The sequence below is a fragment of the Camellia sinensis genome, chromosome 13, assembly GCF_055761805.1.
Source record: "Camellia sinensis isolate YWXY chromosome 13, ASM5576180v1, whole genome shotgun sequence".
In the NCBI taxonomy this organism is placed as follows: Eukaryota; Viridiplantae; Streptophyta; class Magnoliopsida; order Ericales; family Theaceae; genus Camellia; species Camellia sinensis.
This window is the reverse complement of record NC_138973.1, coordinates 55,964,788-55,980,064: the sequence shown is the minus strand read 5'-3', so window position 1 is coordinate 55,980,064 and position 15,277 is coordinate 55,964,788. Positions and strand designations below refer to the sequence as shown.

General features: G+C 40.6%; 1 long non-coding RNA gene across 1 annotated transcript; it reads right to left on the bottom strand.

Moving 5' to 3' along the window:
* Positions 1-887: 887 nt before the first annotated feature.
* On the bottom strand, positions 888-13,859 carry LOC114284826 (uncharacterized). Its single transcript, XR_014348874.1, has 3 exons — positions 13,605-13,859; positions 1,650-1,718; positions 888-1,156 (listed from the first exon to the last, which is right to left on the bottom strand). It is a non-coding gene; the product is annotated as an uncharacterized LOC114284826 (long non-coding RNA).
* Between the last annotated feature and the right edge of the window lie 1,418 nt (positions 13,860-15,277).

Below are 15,277 nucleotides of genomic sequence, written 5' to 3'. Positions count from 1 at the left end.
TATTTCTTACTCTCTTGTGCGCATGTGTTCGCTTAATCTATTCTGTCATGTGCTCTCCACCTAAGTTTCCTAGATCTCGATCAAGAGATATGTTTGGTTGTGAGGTTGGAAATCATCACCCACAAGAGATATATATTGGAAGAGAATGATGGGCAATTTCACTATTTCAAGGATAAATTTCACACATTTATGATTTTTGTTTTCACCTTTTACTATAAAAATGTTTTTTCACAAATTTTAAAACATTCTCTGGGTTGGTTTGGGAAGTGGATTGGCTTTTTTGACTATTTTAGCTTGGGCTAAAAAGCTTGGTTTGGGAAGGGCTTTTTGATTTTTTTTGTGAGAGAAGAGTGTAATGATTATGGGTTGGATGTGATGTTTTGTTTTTTGTGACTAAAATAGCCTATTTTGTTTTTTGTGGCTAAAATAGCCAAAAAAGCCCAATCTAGCTCTTCCCAAACGGAGTCGCTCTCTCTCTGTTTTTTTTTTTTCCATAAGATAGCGATTAATGCACATCAACATATTTTTATAAACTCAAACTTTAAAAATCTCACTTAACTTAATTCCTAAATATCCTTTCCCTGATCACTTAAACAATTGCCCACGGTCGCTCGCTCACTTTTTCTCAAATAATTGCTAACCAAGGAAGTGAAAGGAAAAATGAAAGGTCATGTAAAGGCCTTAATGGGTGTCTCAAAAAATTTGTTAGAAGAATTGAAATCCACGGGAAATTTGTCACAACCCAAACCCGCCCCTACAGGTTTAGCATCGTAACCGGCCAGTAATCCTAGGATTACCGAAGGCCTCTGAGACAGATTGTCATAATATTAGGGGCTAGCGGAAGCAAATAACAATATACAATGTCCATTGAGCTGTGCAGACTTATATGAGACAGAAAAATTTTAAACTTTTTATATACATATATACGCATCATCTTTAAGTCATTATATATATACAGATTAGACAAAAAGGGACTTAGCCCTGTTTACGAAATACGCATGACTTGTTCAACCAAACACGAAAACAAAACTTAAAATTTAAATCACATGGCCATAATCACTTGACATATCCGGAACCTCCACGGGAGGAACATAGGTTGGCTAACAAAAACAGATTCTAGGCAGATGCCTCTAAGCCTGGTCACGCGCCTGATCACCTACATACATAAATAATACAGTGAGCTAGAGCCCAGTGAATAATAACAGAGTAAAGAGGTTTTATGAATGATGTCCAGCACAAATTAGGATCCAGTAATTAAATCAGAACATATTTAGACTTCAAACAGAAATAGATTCAGATACACACTCATGTTCTTATTCAGACTTTGCATAAGATCATACGTGGTACACCCATTAGCTATCAGATCAATTTGGTCCAAAGACCCACATGCATAGTTGGTACCAATGACCATAAAGGTCCATATCTTGTGCGCAAGTAGCCATAGTATTGTTACCCCCAAGCAAGGGCCACGTGCAGATTGGTCGCGGTATTGTTACCCCCGGGCGAGGGCCACGTGAATTAAGGGTGCCACAAATACTTTTCAAAAAATTGGACATTCATTCATCATTCGTAAGATTCAGAAAATAGACCATACCAAACCAGACAGAAAATACTGAAGTTAAACATAACTTTATAGAGTTATTACTCACAGATAGCCGCAGAAGCAAATCAGAGGGATTGGACATATCAGATAAATCAGGCAGACAATGGCGCGTGACCTACACAAACACATAACACATACACATTGAAATACAATATTACTCCCTTGATTAAACTTGACTTTCCTAGTCTTTTTCCGTCTAAACAGTCCAAAGTTCTACTATGCTTATTCTTTCTCATTCAAATAAGCCGGGTTTTTATTTCACATATTCTTTCATTACTAAGCCCTTCTTTTCCAAATAGATTGATCTTTTACTTGGCTTCTTAAACAATTACCACTAGATAAATTATTCATTCTTCACTAACTAATCTATGTTGATTGATAGCTTATTAATCTTTATTGAGTCATAAATCATGTCTAGAATGCCTTGGAAAGAGATGATAATAAAAATGTGAACTAAATGCAACTTTCCAAAATATGCTGAAAATGGGTCCCCGCTCGAGTGCCACTTTGGCAGCTCGAGCGGACTGTAAAATTTGAAAAACTTCTAGGAGCTCGATTTTCACGCTCGAGCGAGACTTTCCTCGCTCGAGTGAACAACGCAAATTCTGAAATTCCAAAATTGCAATTTAAATTCAAATCTGGTATTCAAAGTTTCAAAACATGTATTTCTGGTACACAAAAATGGAGAACCATAGTATGCGTTAGTAAACACTTTCAATTAGAAAACATTTATTCAAAATCATGTTCTAAGTGCCCAAATTTAGTTTTAATTCATCTTATTAATATCAACCCACAATTCTAAAATATAAATTAGACTTCCCAACGTCTTGAAATTCCATGATGTATGTAATACAAATAGATCCCACCTTATTATTAATAACAAAATCAACTTAACTCAATTCTTGACCAAATACTTGATTTATAATCATGGGTGTTCTAAAATGTATCTAAATAGAATTGTTCTAAAATGTATCTAAATTGAATAAAATTCTTAAATTAGATCACATGCATAGATTAAATAAAAAAAATCTAATTATAAAATCAAAACTTTAGGATCAATTCCAAAATTCCATAAACTTGATTTTCTTAAAACATTTCCTTTGTCTCTTCAAAATATGAACTTGAATGGCTCAATTCCTTTAAAATTCATGTATTAGAGGAAAATACTACAAAATCAAATCAAATAATTAATTTTCCAAATTAATTTCCACAACTATGAGTCCACTCAATTCCTTACTTAAAACCTTATTTCTCACAAAATCCATGAGACTAATTCCATAATTTTCTTAATTCATGATGCATGGAGGATTATCTAAAACATGAAATTAAAGTTATAAAACTCTTAGAAAATATTTGCATGTGTAAAATTTGGGTCAAAATTCAAACCAATTACATCCAAAATTCCTTTAATTCAATATTAAGTTCAAAATGTCAATGAATTCATAATTTCCCAAAACTTGCTCTCCTTATACCCAAACATGAAATTAATTCTCCAACTTTCTTAAAGATTTATTGATACATGTAAAGATGAAGTCCAAATTCATGAGGAATAACACAAATTAAACTTACTTGATAAATTTTCCTAAACTCATTTCCTTAATCTCAAGCTTAACTCAATTTATTTTAACCTCAATTTAATTCATAGTCATAGATGTTCCAAAATATGTTTAATTTGAGTCAAACTCTTAGATTACATTACATGCATGGGTTAATAATTAAGATCAAAACCCATATTTATTATTTAATTCTTCCAAATTACATGCATGTAGAAATAAGACCCAATTCATGCAAGATTACAAAAATTGAATGCAAAATAATTAATTTCTAAATTAATTTTCATAAATTGAACATAACTTCATTTATTCATCATCTTGCTAACTCCTCCTATTTATATGAAATTGGATCCAAGTTAAACAAATATAAGAAATCATAATTCATATTCTTTGTCCTAACTTGATTTCACATGCAAACCCAAATCTTAACAATTTGGGTGTGTTTGGTAACGTTTACGTTTTCAGTTTATATTTACAAAAATTTTATAAACTGATTTTTGTATATTTTTAGAAAAACATAAACTACAAACGCGTTTGGTAATTGACAAAATGTTTAAAAAATTTAAAAAATATAAAAAAGAGTGAAAAATGGCAAGTGGTAGCGAAAGACAATGATGGAAAGTGGTGACGGTGGGTGGTAGGTAGCTGGTGGCAGGTGGGTGGGTGACCGTTGTACCCTCAAAATAACAATATTAAACCCATCAAATAAAACATTCATTGACATACGAAATATCCACATTCTTCTATTCATCAGAGTTTCATTACAAAAGTATTACATGTTAATAACAAAAGCAAAATGCCCTACGGGCTTACAACTTTCCAAGTTAACACTTGGTTACAACAAAAGAGTGCTAACTTATCTACACATTAAGCCCTCGGCTTGAATATACATGTAATACATCAAAAAGGAACTTAAACAACAAAAATCTGCCCGCCTCTAGCCTCCCAAGTTATGACCTTGGAGGTGGCATGCTACCTGTACCTGAAAATGATATTCCCATATAGGGTGAGTCACAGCCCAGTAGAAATACACTAAACCAACCATGAACAATGACTAAAAGATTAGCAATTGATAGATGGCCAACACTGATACATCCACATAAATCACATTTTATGCCATACGACTTATGAGTCCAAGTTACTCTTCATTTTCCCCTTTTTAACAGATAAGCATATTAGCTCTATCGTCATCTCAACAGATATGTATAAAAACTATATCCCACATTCACAGATAAGCATATTAGCTCTATCCACATTCTCAACAGATATATATAACAACTATATCCCACATTCACAAATAAGCATATAAGCTGTATCCACACTTCACAAAGATAAGCATATGAGCTCTATCTTCACTTCTCTAGACAAGCATATGAGCTGTATCTACGGAGTTCATCCCCCATCTCCTCCCAACACTATCCGGTTTAGAGGTACATCCCCCATCTTCCCCTAAACCGCGAAGTACATCCCCCATCTCCTCCTCTACACATAACGTATACAAACACATTGGTTCTATATACCATCATTCAATACATAGAGTTAATGTATTCTATCAACCGTCAAATTTCATGACACATTCCATTGATTAGTTTTCGTTTACCTAATCATCATGCATTGTCTACAACAATCACAACTATCCTCCACCCATAGCCCAAAGCAGTTATTTCTAGACAGAAAATAAATGCATAAATGGATATTCAATCAACATTTCATTTCGATGAGTGATAAATAATTCAACTACACCCTTTAACCCCATACATTCCCAATCTCAACATTCCTATTTCATAACCTGATTTCTTACGATTAATTAACCCAATTAATCAACTAATGTAATTAGGGCATTTTCCATAATTAACATTACCACCCTTAAGGTCCCATTTTCATCAATGGTTCAACATTTATTCCATTTCTCTATGCCAAACATGCATCTAGGTTTATTATAAATAAAACCCCAACTTTTGTAAAATTACACAAAAGCCCCAAACTTTCGCAAAATTACCAAACCAACCCCAACATCTGAAAATACTAAAATTTAAAGACAAAATCCATAGAGAGGAGTAGGATATCCCTACCTCAATTCCGGAGCCCCAAGGGAGAAGATGACAAAACCCAATGTGCTCCAAATCTCGAAATTTTCAGATTAAAATATAGCCCTCGATGATCAACAACTTTTTTGTAAAGGCCAAAGATGAGCAAACCACTCATACTAGATCAAAACCTAGAGAGAAGGTAGAGTTCTAGAGTGAGAGGCTCAACAATGGTGTTTTGGAAAAGTAGGAGAGAGAAGAGAAAGTGAAAAAGTGATTCAAAAATGCCTAGCTGCCCTCTGTTATACGACATTCCCGCTCGAGCAGAAAACACAACGCTCGAGCGCCAGAAACACAAATCTGGACACGCTCGAACGCAATAAGACTCACTCGAGCGCCAAGACACAGAAATAAAATACATCAGCTCGAGCGAGAAAACCAGTCCGCTCGAGCGCAAATCTCCCTCTCCCAGAATCCTCACCAAGACAGTACTGCCCGCTCGAGCGCCAACAATCCCGCTCGAGCGCCACCTGCTCGAGCGCAGAAAAACCCGCTCGAGCGTAGAAAACTCCTCTGCAGAAGTTTTGCAGGGACACGAAAAACTAGGAGTGTGCAATCTCCGCTCGAGCGCCAGAACGCCGCTCGAGCGCTAAACTAGAAACCAAACTCCGCTCGAGCGCAGGATGACCCGCTCGAGCGTAACACCAAAAACCTGGGCAACAAGGATATAGACCAAGGCTTAATCCACCTGTTCAACACAAGCCCAAAAACATCCTAAAACTCAAACAACGGATTTAAAGGATAGCAACATGATAGATACAACTACCAACATCCACGGACACATGTCCAGATCACTATACAACAAGGGTAAATCCGGGATCGCTATAACCTCCCCCCCTTAAAGAATTTCGTCCCCAAAATTAAGCACAAGTTTTCAAAAAAATAGGTTTTTCCCCATTTTTAACAATGTTACTTTTTAACATTCAAAAACTTGACCCATTACCGGTCCTCCCCTCTTATCAAGAGGCATTTCACAATATGTAAACAACATATGTACTTTCAACATGCATCAACGTTACGCATTTCCTTTCCAATTTCAACAATATATTTCAACATATATAATGTTACATTCAACTTCCATATGAGGCAAGTTCCAAAACATACTTTCAATAAATCAAAACATTTTCAATGTTTCACAACTTAAGACATATACAAAAGCTCTTAAGTTCAACAACAGTTCAAAATCTAAATACAAGATTACATATCAACAAACAAGTCCGGATATTTCTCGCGGACCTCCAACTCACGTTCCCAAGTGGCTTCCTCCACTCCGTGATGTTTCCACAAGACTTTCACCAAAGGAATGGTCTTGCCATGCAGGACCTGATCCCGCCTATCCAAGACCCGAACCGGTCCCTCCTCATACGAGGCATCCTCATCTACCTCTAAGTCGGTCCAATCTAATACATGTGATGGATCCGGCTCATACTTCCGAAGCATACTAACATTAAAGACGTCATGCACCCCGGACAACGGCGGCGGTAAAGCCAAACGGTAAGCCACTTCCCCAATCCTCTCAAGGATTTCAAAAGGGCCAATAAACCGAGGGGATAACTTCTCACTCTTCCCAAACCTCACCTAGGTGATATTTTCAAGAAAACATGATCACCTACCTCAAACGCCAAAGGCCTCCTCCTACGGTCAGCATAAGATTTCTGACGACTCTGGCTTGTAACAAGCCTCCTACGGATAAGTTCAACTTTCTCCGTCGTCTCCCTAACCAACTCCGGACCCAACAAAGGTGCATCGCCCACCTCGGCCCAACAAACTGGAGACCTACACGGTCGGCCATACAAGGCCTCGAACGGTGCCATACCGATACTAGACTGAAAGCTGTTGTTGTAGGCAAACTACACCAATGGTAAGTGCCTCTCCCACGTCCCACTAAAGTCAAGGACACAACCCTGAAGCATATCCTCAAGGATCCGAATAGTACGTTCGGACTGCCCGTCAGTCTGCGGATGATAAGCCGTACTAAAGGTCAATTTAGTGCCCAAGGCACTCTGCAAACTCTGCCACAACCTAGCAGTAAAACGAGGATCTCTATCTGAGACGATCGTCACTGGGACCCCGTGTAATCTCACTATGTCCCGAATATACAAGTCGGCAAGATGGTCTACTGAATCTCTCACGCGCATAGGAATGAAGTGCGCTGACTTAGTTAACCGGTCTACAACCACCCAAATAGCATCACTACCCCGCTGAGTCCTCGGAAGACCTACAACGAAGTCCATAGTGACATGCTCCCACTTCCACTCGGCAATAGGCAAGGGTTGCAACAAACCCGCTGGCCTCTGATGCTCGGCCTTCACTTGCTGGCAAGTAAGGCATCTCGATACGAAAATAGCCACATTTCTCTTCATACCCCGCCACCAAAACTGGCGACCCAAATCCCGATACATCTTAGTGCCTCCCGGATGCACCGCAAGACGTGAATGGTGAAACTCTCGGAGTACCTCCTCTCGGCAAGACTCCGGCACGAACAAACGGTCTCGGTATCTCACAATCAAGTCGGGATACACCGTCAAACCCTTCTCAACTTTCCCACCTGAGATTTTCTCTCGGAGGGATTCTACCTCAAGGTCACCTCTCTGTGCCTCTAACACTCTAGTCACAAGTGTAGGCTGCGCGACAACGGAAAACAAGGCCGCAGCCTCAACAGATTCGCCTAGTAACAAATCAAACTCGCCAAGAGCTCCCAACATCTCCCATTCTCGGATGGCAATTCAAGCTACATCAGTAATGGATTTCCTACTAAGGGCATCGGCCACAACATTGGCCTTTCCCGGGTGATAATGCAACTCAAAGTCGTAGTCCTCAATGAACTCCATCCATCTCCTCTGCCTCAAGTTCAAGTCTCTCTGGGTAAACAGATACTTCAAACTCTTGTGGTCCGAGAACACCTCGAACTTCTCACCATAAAGGTAGTGCCTCCAAATCTTCAAGGCAAAGATCACTGCTGCTAACTCTAGGTCGTGTGTGGGGTAATTCTTCTCGAGAATTTTCAATTGACGTGAGCCATAAGCTACCACTTTCCCCTCTTGCATCAACACACAACCCAAACCCTCTCGTGAGGCATCACAATAAACCGCATAACCCAACCCTCTCTCCGGAATAATCAAAACCGGAGCAGTGGTCAATCTAACTTTCAGCTCTTGGAACGACTTTTCGCAAGTCTCACTCCACACAGATTTGACTCCCTTCCGAGTCAATCTAGTCAACGGCGAAGCTAGCCTGGAGAAATCTTTTACAAACCGACGGTAATACCCGGCTAATCCCAGAAAACTGCAGATCTCAAACACACTCTTAGGCTGTGCCCAATCTTGCACTGCCTCAATCTTGGATGTATCTACAGACACCCCTTCCCCGGAAACCACATGGCCTAAGAATTTCACCTCTCCTAGCCAGAACTCACACTTCCCAAACTTGGCATACAGCCTATGGGCTCTAAGCAACTCAAGCACCACTCTCAAGTGTTCCTCGTGCTCCTCCTCTGAAGGCGAATAGATAAGAATGTCGTCCACGAAAACGACCACAAATCGATCTAAGAATTCCCGGAAGATCCGGTTCATCAAGTCCATAAAGACTGCCGGTGCATTGGTAAGCCCAAATGGCATTACCAGAAACTCATAATGGCCATACCGCGTACGGAATGCCGTCTTCGGAATATCCTCCTCCCTAACCCTCAACTGGTGGTAACCCGATCTCAAGTCTATCTTAGAGAAACAACGGGAACCCTTCAACTGGTCAAATAAATCATCTATACGGGGCATAGGGTACTTATTCTTGACCGTAGCCCGATTCAACTTCCAGTAGTCTATACACAATCTCAAGGCACCATCTTTCTTTTTAGCAAAGAGGGCCGATGCTCCCCACGGTGAAACACTAGGGTGAACAAAACCCTTATCTAGCAATTCCTGGAGCTGAACTTTCAACTCAACCAACTTTGCTGGAGCAAAACGGTAAGGTGCCATAGAAATCGGCGCCGTGCCGAGCACTAGATCAATAGAGAACTCGATCTCTCGATGAGGTGGCAAACTAACGAGATCCTCGGGAAAGACATCCGAGTACTCACAAACTACCCTCGGCAAAACAACCTGGGTTTCATCACACTCACCACTCTCAAAGCTAGCAAGTAGACCACTAAGCTCATTTCACCCTCGTGAATCATACCCCGGTGGCAAAACACTACCAACCCGGTCTCCCAAGAAATGGAACCACTACCCGCTCAAGGTACATAACGTGACCCTCTGGCGGTAGCAATCGATAATAGCCCGGTATGACGATAGCCAGTCCATACCCAAAATAACATCAAAGCCCTTCATGGGCATGACAACAAACGAAAAAGGAAGCCTATGGTCGGCGACCTCTATATCACAACCTCTAACACCTTGTTTCAGGATCAGTTCACCCCCAAGAGGTAACACTACACAAATAGGAGATGCTAACTGTGCTAACTCCAATTCCAAAACAGATGCAAATACAGCAGATACAAAAGAATGAGATGCACCCGTGTCAATCAACACACTAGCAACCGAGTTGCAAAACAGAAAAGTACCTCTCACTACCGATGGAGCTGGTACTAGATCCTGCGCAGTAACAGCATACACGCGCCCTGTAGGCCCCTGATCTACCTGCTCACCTCTAGGAGCATACGACTGCTGCACTGACTGGGACGACGAAGCCCCCGGATTGGCCCTCGAGGCCTGCACAGACTGAGCTGGCTAGAATCCCTACGTCTGTCTAAAACCAGACGCTCCTGAAGTGGCACTCAACTGTGGGCAAAACCTCTTCAGATGCCCAGGCTGTCCACACTGATAACAAGACAAGGGCTGCCCCCTGCCCAAACCCTGACTCTGCGGTCTAGCTGAAGAAGAAGCAGCTCTCTGACCCCCACCCTTCTACAGGCAAACTGAAACCTTGTGACCCGGCTGGCCACACTTGTAACAAGCAAACTCCCCCTGATTGCCTCTCCCCGAGCCTGCACTCGGCACTGGAAAGGTCGATCTAGAAACTGCACCCTGAGGCTGCTGAGGGTTATAACCCCTCTGTCTCTTGCCATCACCCTGGCCATCCTAGCCCCTCTTGGAGCCCCTCTGCTTTTCCTCCTCTTCCTGCATCATAATTTCCATATGAGCAGCAGCATCTACCAGGTGTCTATACTCTCAGATGTAAGACCCACCAACTCTCAACTTGAGGCCCCACCTCAACTTCCGCTCAAACTCATAGCAACGGCGTTCCTCGGACGCCACCAGTTCAGGTGCAAACCTGGACAGACTGGTAAAAGTAGCCTCAAACTTGGCCACCGACAGGCCCTACTGTTTAAGCCGGCTAAACTGATCCTTCAGCTTCTCCCTAGCTGCTGCAGACAAAAACCTTTCCTGAAAAGCATTTACAAACGCCTCCCATGTACCCCTGACACGAGCCTTCTCGTACTTCCACCATTGACCCGCATCTCCCTTCAGTTGGAAGGATGCCAAGGTCACTTTCAGCGCTCCGTCCTCGATGCCAAGCATTTCGAACGTCTTACTCATTTGCTCTAGCCACTCATCAGCCTTCAGTGGCTCTTTTGGATCCCCGATAAATTCATTCGGGTTAGACCGGAAAAACTCCCTCTTCAAGAAGGAAGGCCCTGCCTCAGCTGCCTGATTCCCAGCTCTAAGAATACCCAAAGCTCCTGCTATTTCTCTGGCCAAGGCACCCATGGCCTGCTGACCCGCTGGCTCGGCCACATTGGCCTGGCCAACTCCCTCCTGCACTGCCGGAATCTCATCCGGTAAAGGTACTTCCTGCCTTGCAGGTCTACCACGCCTAGCACCTCTTCCTCGTCCTGACATCCTAATAAAGGTAGCACTGAACGTTAGCACATTCATAAATATGCTGAAACTAAACACTTACGTCCTAAAGCTTGGACAACTGTAATTCACTCCACGTAAGCACATAAACACATAAGCACTTGCGAATTTCGTTTCCGGATAATGATAGTCCCAAGGCGTTACTAGAGTTCCGGTCAGAAACGGCATTGATCAAGTGCCTTTCCAACGAGACTCCCAGAAACCCAAGGATCCAATCAACATCCTAGAAATTAAATCTCATACCCAAATAAACACATAAGCATTTTATCAATTGAACACATAGCATATGACACTACATCTAAGTCTCTACCAAGCGAGGCAAACCCATTGTGATAATAATCACTTCCCACGTACCCAAAGTATTCGAACCCGGTACGCTCTGATACCAAGTTGTAACGCCCTCAAAATAACAATATTAAACCCATCAAAAAAAACATTCATTGACATATGAAATATCCACATTCTTCTATTCATCAGAGTTTCATTACAAAAGTATTACATGTTAACAACAAAAGCAAAATGCCCTACGGGCTTATAGCTTTTCAAGTTAACACTTGGTTACAACAAAAGAGTGCTAACTCATCTACACATTAAGCCCTCGGCTTGAATATACATGTAATACATCAAAAAAAAAACTTAAACAACAAAAATCTGCCCGCCTCTAGCCTCCCAAGTTATGACCTTGGAGGTGGCATGCTACCTGTACCTGAAAATGATATTCCCATATAGGGTGAGCCACAGCCCAGTAGAAATACACTAAACCAACCATGAACAATGACTAAAAGATTAGCAATTGATAGATGGCCAACACTGATACATCCACATAAATCACATTTTATGCCATACGACTTATGAGTCCAAGTTACTCTTCATTTTTCCCTTTTTAACAGATAAGCATATTAGCTCTATCGTCATCTCAACAGATATGTATAAAAACTATATCCCACATTCACAGATAAGCATATTAGCTCTATCCACATTCTCAACAGATATATATAACAACTATATCCCACATTCACAAATAAGCATATAAGCTGTATCCACACTTCACAAAGATAAGCATATGAGCTCTATCTTCACTTCTCTAGACAAGCATATGAGCTGTATCTACGGAGTTCATCCCCCATCTCCTCCCAACACTATCCGGTTTAGAGGTACATCCCCCATCTTTCCCTAAACCGCGGAGTACATCCCCCATCTCCTCCTCTACACATAACGTATACAAACACATTGGTTCTATATACCATCATTCAATACATACAGTTAATGTATTCTATCAACCGTCAAATTTCATGACACATTCCATTGATTAGTTTTCGTTTACCTAATCATCATGCATTGTCTACAACAATCACGACTATTGGCGGTGTGCTGGGTGGTTACGAGTGGGTGGTGGCGGGTGGTGATGGCAGGTGGGTGGCGGATGGCTGGTGGTGGCAGGTAGGTGGTGGTGGCGTGTAGGTGGCGGGTGGTGGTAGTGGGTGGGTGGGTGACGGTGGCGGGTGGTGGGTGGTGGCGAGTGGTTGGTGGTTGTGGTGGCGGGTGGTGGGTGGCGGATGGCGGGTGGTGGGTGGCGGATGGTAGGTGGTGGTAGGTGGTGGCGGGTGGGTGGTGATGGTGGTTGGATGGGTGACGGTGACGGGTGGTAGCGAGTGGGTAATGGTGGTGGTGGCCGCGGCGGGTGGTGGGTGGTGGTAGCAAGTGGATGGCGGATGGCGGGTGGTGGCGAGTAGGTAGCGGGTGGTGGTGGTGGTGGGTGGGTGGGTGGATGACAGTGGCGGGTGGTAGGTGGTAACGAGTGGGTGGTAGTGAGTAGTAGTGGTAGGTAGGTGGCGGGTGGGTGATAGTGTCAGTGGTGGTGGTGGTGGGTGGGTGGGTGACTGGTGGCTGGTGGTGGCTGGTGGTGGATGGTGGTAGCAAGTGGGTGGTGAGTGGTGATGGCAAGTAGGTGGCGGGCGGTGGATGGTAGTAGCGGGTGGTGGATGGCAGGTGGGTGGTAGTGGTGGTGGTGGTGGTAGTAGTGGCAAGGGGTGGGTGGTGGTGGCGAGTGGGTGGCAAGTGGGTGGTGGTGGCGGGTGGTGGTGGTGGCGGGTGGTGGGTGGTAGTGGCAGGTGGGTGGTGAGTGGTGGTGGCAGGTGGTGGTGGAAAATGGTAGGGGTGGTGGTGGTGGAAGACGGTGGTGGAAAATAGTGGCGGGTGGTGGCTAGTGTTGGGTGGTAAAAAAAAAAAACTGAAAACTCAAAATGGAAACACATTTTTTGTGTTTTCATTTTTTGGTCAAATTTATAAACTGAGACCACTGATTTATAAATCAAAAATTTTACCAAACAAGTTTTTATTTGAGTTTTTTAAATTTTTGTAAATATAAACAGAAAACTGAAAATACCAAACAGCACCTTTATAATTGACCTACAAAGCTTTATTTTTAATTCCCTCAAAATTCACCTTAAATCAATTTATATCTACATTATTTAAACAATAGTAGGCAGAGGATAAGATTTCTTACCTTAAGGTGATTTTTCCACAATTTTTGACTTAAATCTTGGTATCCCACAAGGCTTTCTCCTTCCCCTTCTCTTCTTCTTCTTGGTCTCTCAGCCGTGCACTCTGTCTTTCTTTCTCTAATCTCAGCCGTGCTCTCTCTCTAATTTGTCTCCATCAGAAACAAAGCTTCTATGACTCCATTCTTCATCCTTTTATTTTATTATTTTATTTATCAATTTAGTGGGACACTTGTCCACATCATATGAATTCATGTTTCATTAGCTTAACAGACTAATCACACTTTAATTTAATTAAACATCAATTAGCCTTGATTATTTATAACTAATTACAATTCCTACATGATTTAATTAGTCTAACTCGACTTCCATAATACCCAATTAATTATATTTAAATTTATCATTCTGAATCAGATTTTTAATCCACTCCCAAAAGGCTCCAAATATTAAATTAAATTTATTATCATTATCAATTTTGATTTTCCAAATTATTTAGGCCTTCAATTTTTGATCAGACTCAAATTTCTATCAATAAATTACATATTCAAATTGAACACATCATAATTAAATTTAATTTATAATAACCACAATTCTCAATCCTCATGACTTAATCAACTCCAATTAGGACCTAATTAATCGAATCTCAATTTTACTAAACTGAATCGAATATTTAATTAAACTCTCAAATGGGTCTGTAATTAAAATTAAATAGATTCAATTTCTCAATTTTACTTCCTTAAGTCATTTGGACCCTTAGTTTCTAATTTCGAAATAACTCTTTAATAGAATCATATATGAATCAGACCGGCCTACAATTCCCATAAATCCCAAATTAAATTATAATACCCGATAATTAAATTTCAAATCTTCTTAACTAATCGAGTATTAATTATCATAAGTGATGGGTCATTACACAATTGGCCATCAAGAGATAGCTAAATTACATCTACATATGGGTTGTACGTGTCCGCGTGTCTGAGTACCCGAAAGTGTCTCCAATCACCCAACTACTTTTAGAGCGCATGTGACGATCAACACATTACCTTTTTTCCATTCTATTTTATTTCAATCTTATTTAATCCTCGTTTGGCATATATTAAACGGAAATTTTTTAATTAAAATTATCACAAAAAGATAAAATAATTTTTTTAGTTTAATAAGACATAATATTACATTAAAATTTTTTAGTCTAATAAGATATAATGTCACATTAAAATTATAATCATTTCATTTTTTCTCTCACAAAAGTCAAAAAAACCTCTATTACTTGATGCTATGTTTATGTTTTTATAAAATTAAAATATTTTAAAGTTTTTTTTATTATTTAATTATGTGAATCTATAGTCCTAAACTGATTCAATATATTTAAATGGATTGATTCGGATTGGTTTCACAATTTAAACGGATTAGATTGGTTCCAATTTTTCAGAAACCGTAGTTAATAGATTGGTCTTGATTTATCTCAATCCAAACCAATCCGAATCATGTCTACCCTAACTAATAAGAAAAAGTTTCTTTAAAAAAACAAAATTAATGTGAGATTCAAATAACTCATGCCCATTAGATGCGCGTGGTGGTAGATTTTTATTTATACGGAAAATTATAAATACATCCCTTCAAATTTGATTAAAATATGAATAATTTTGTGTGTTTTGAAAATTATATTTCATCTCTGAGC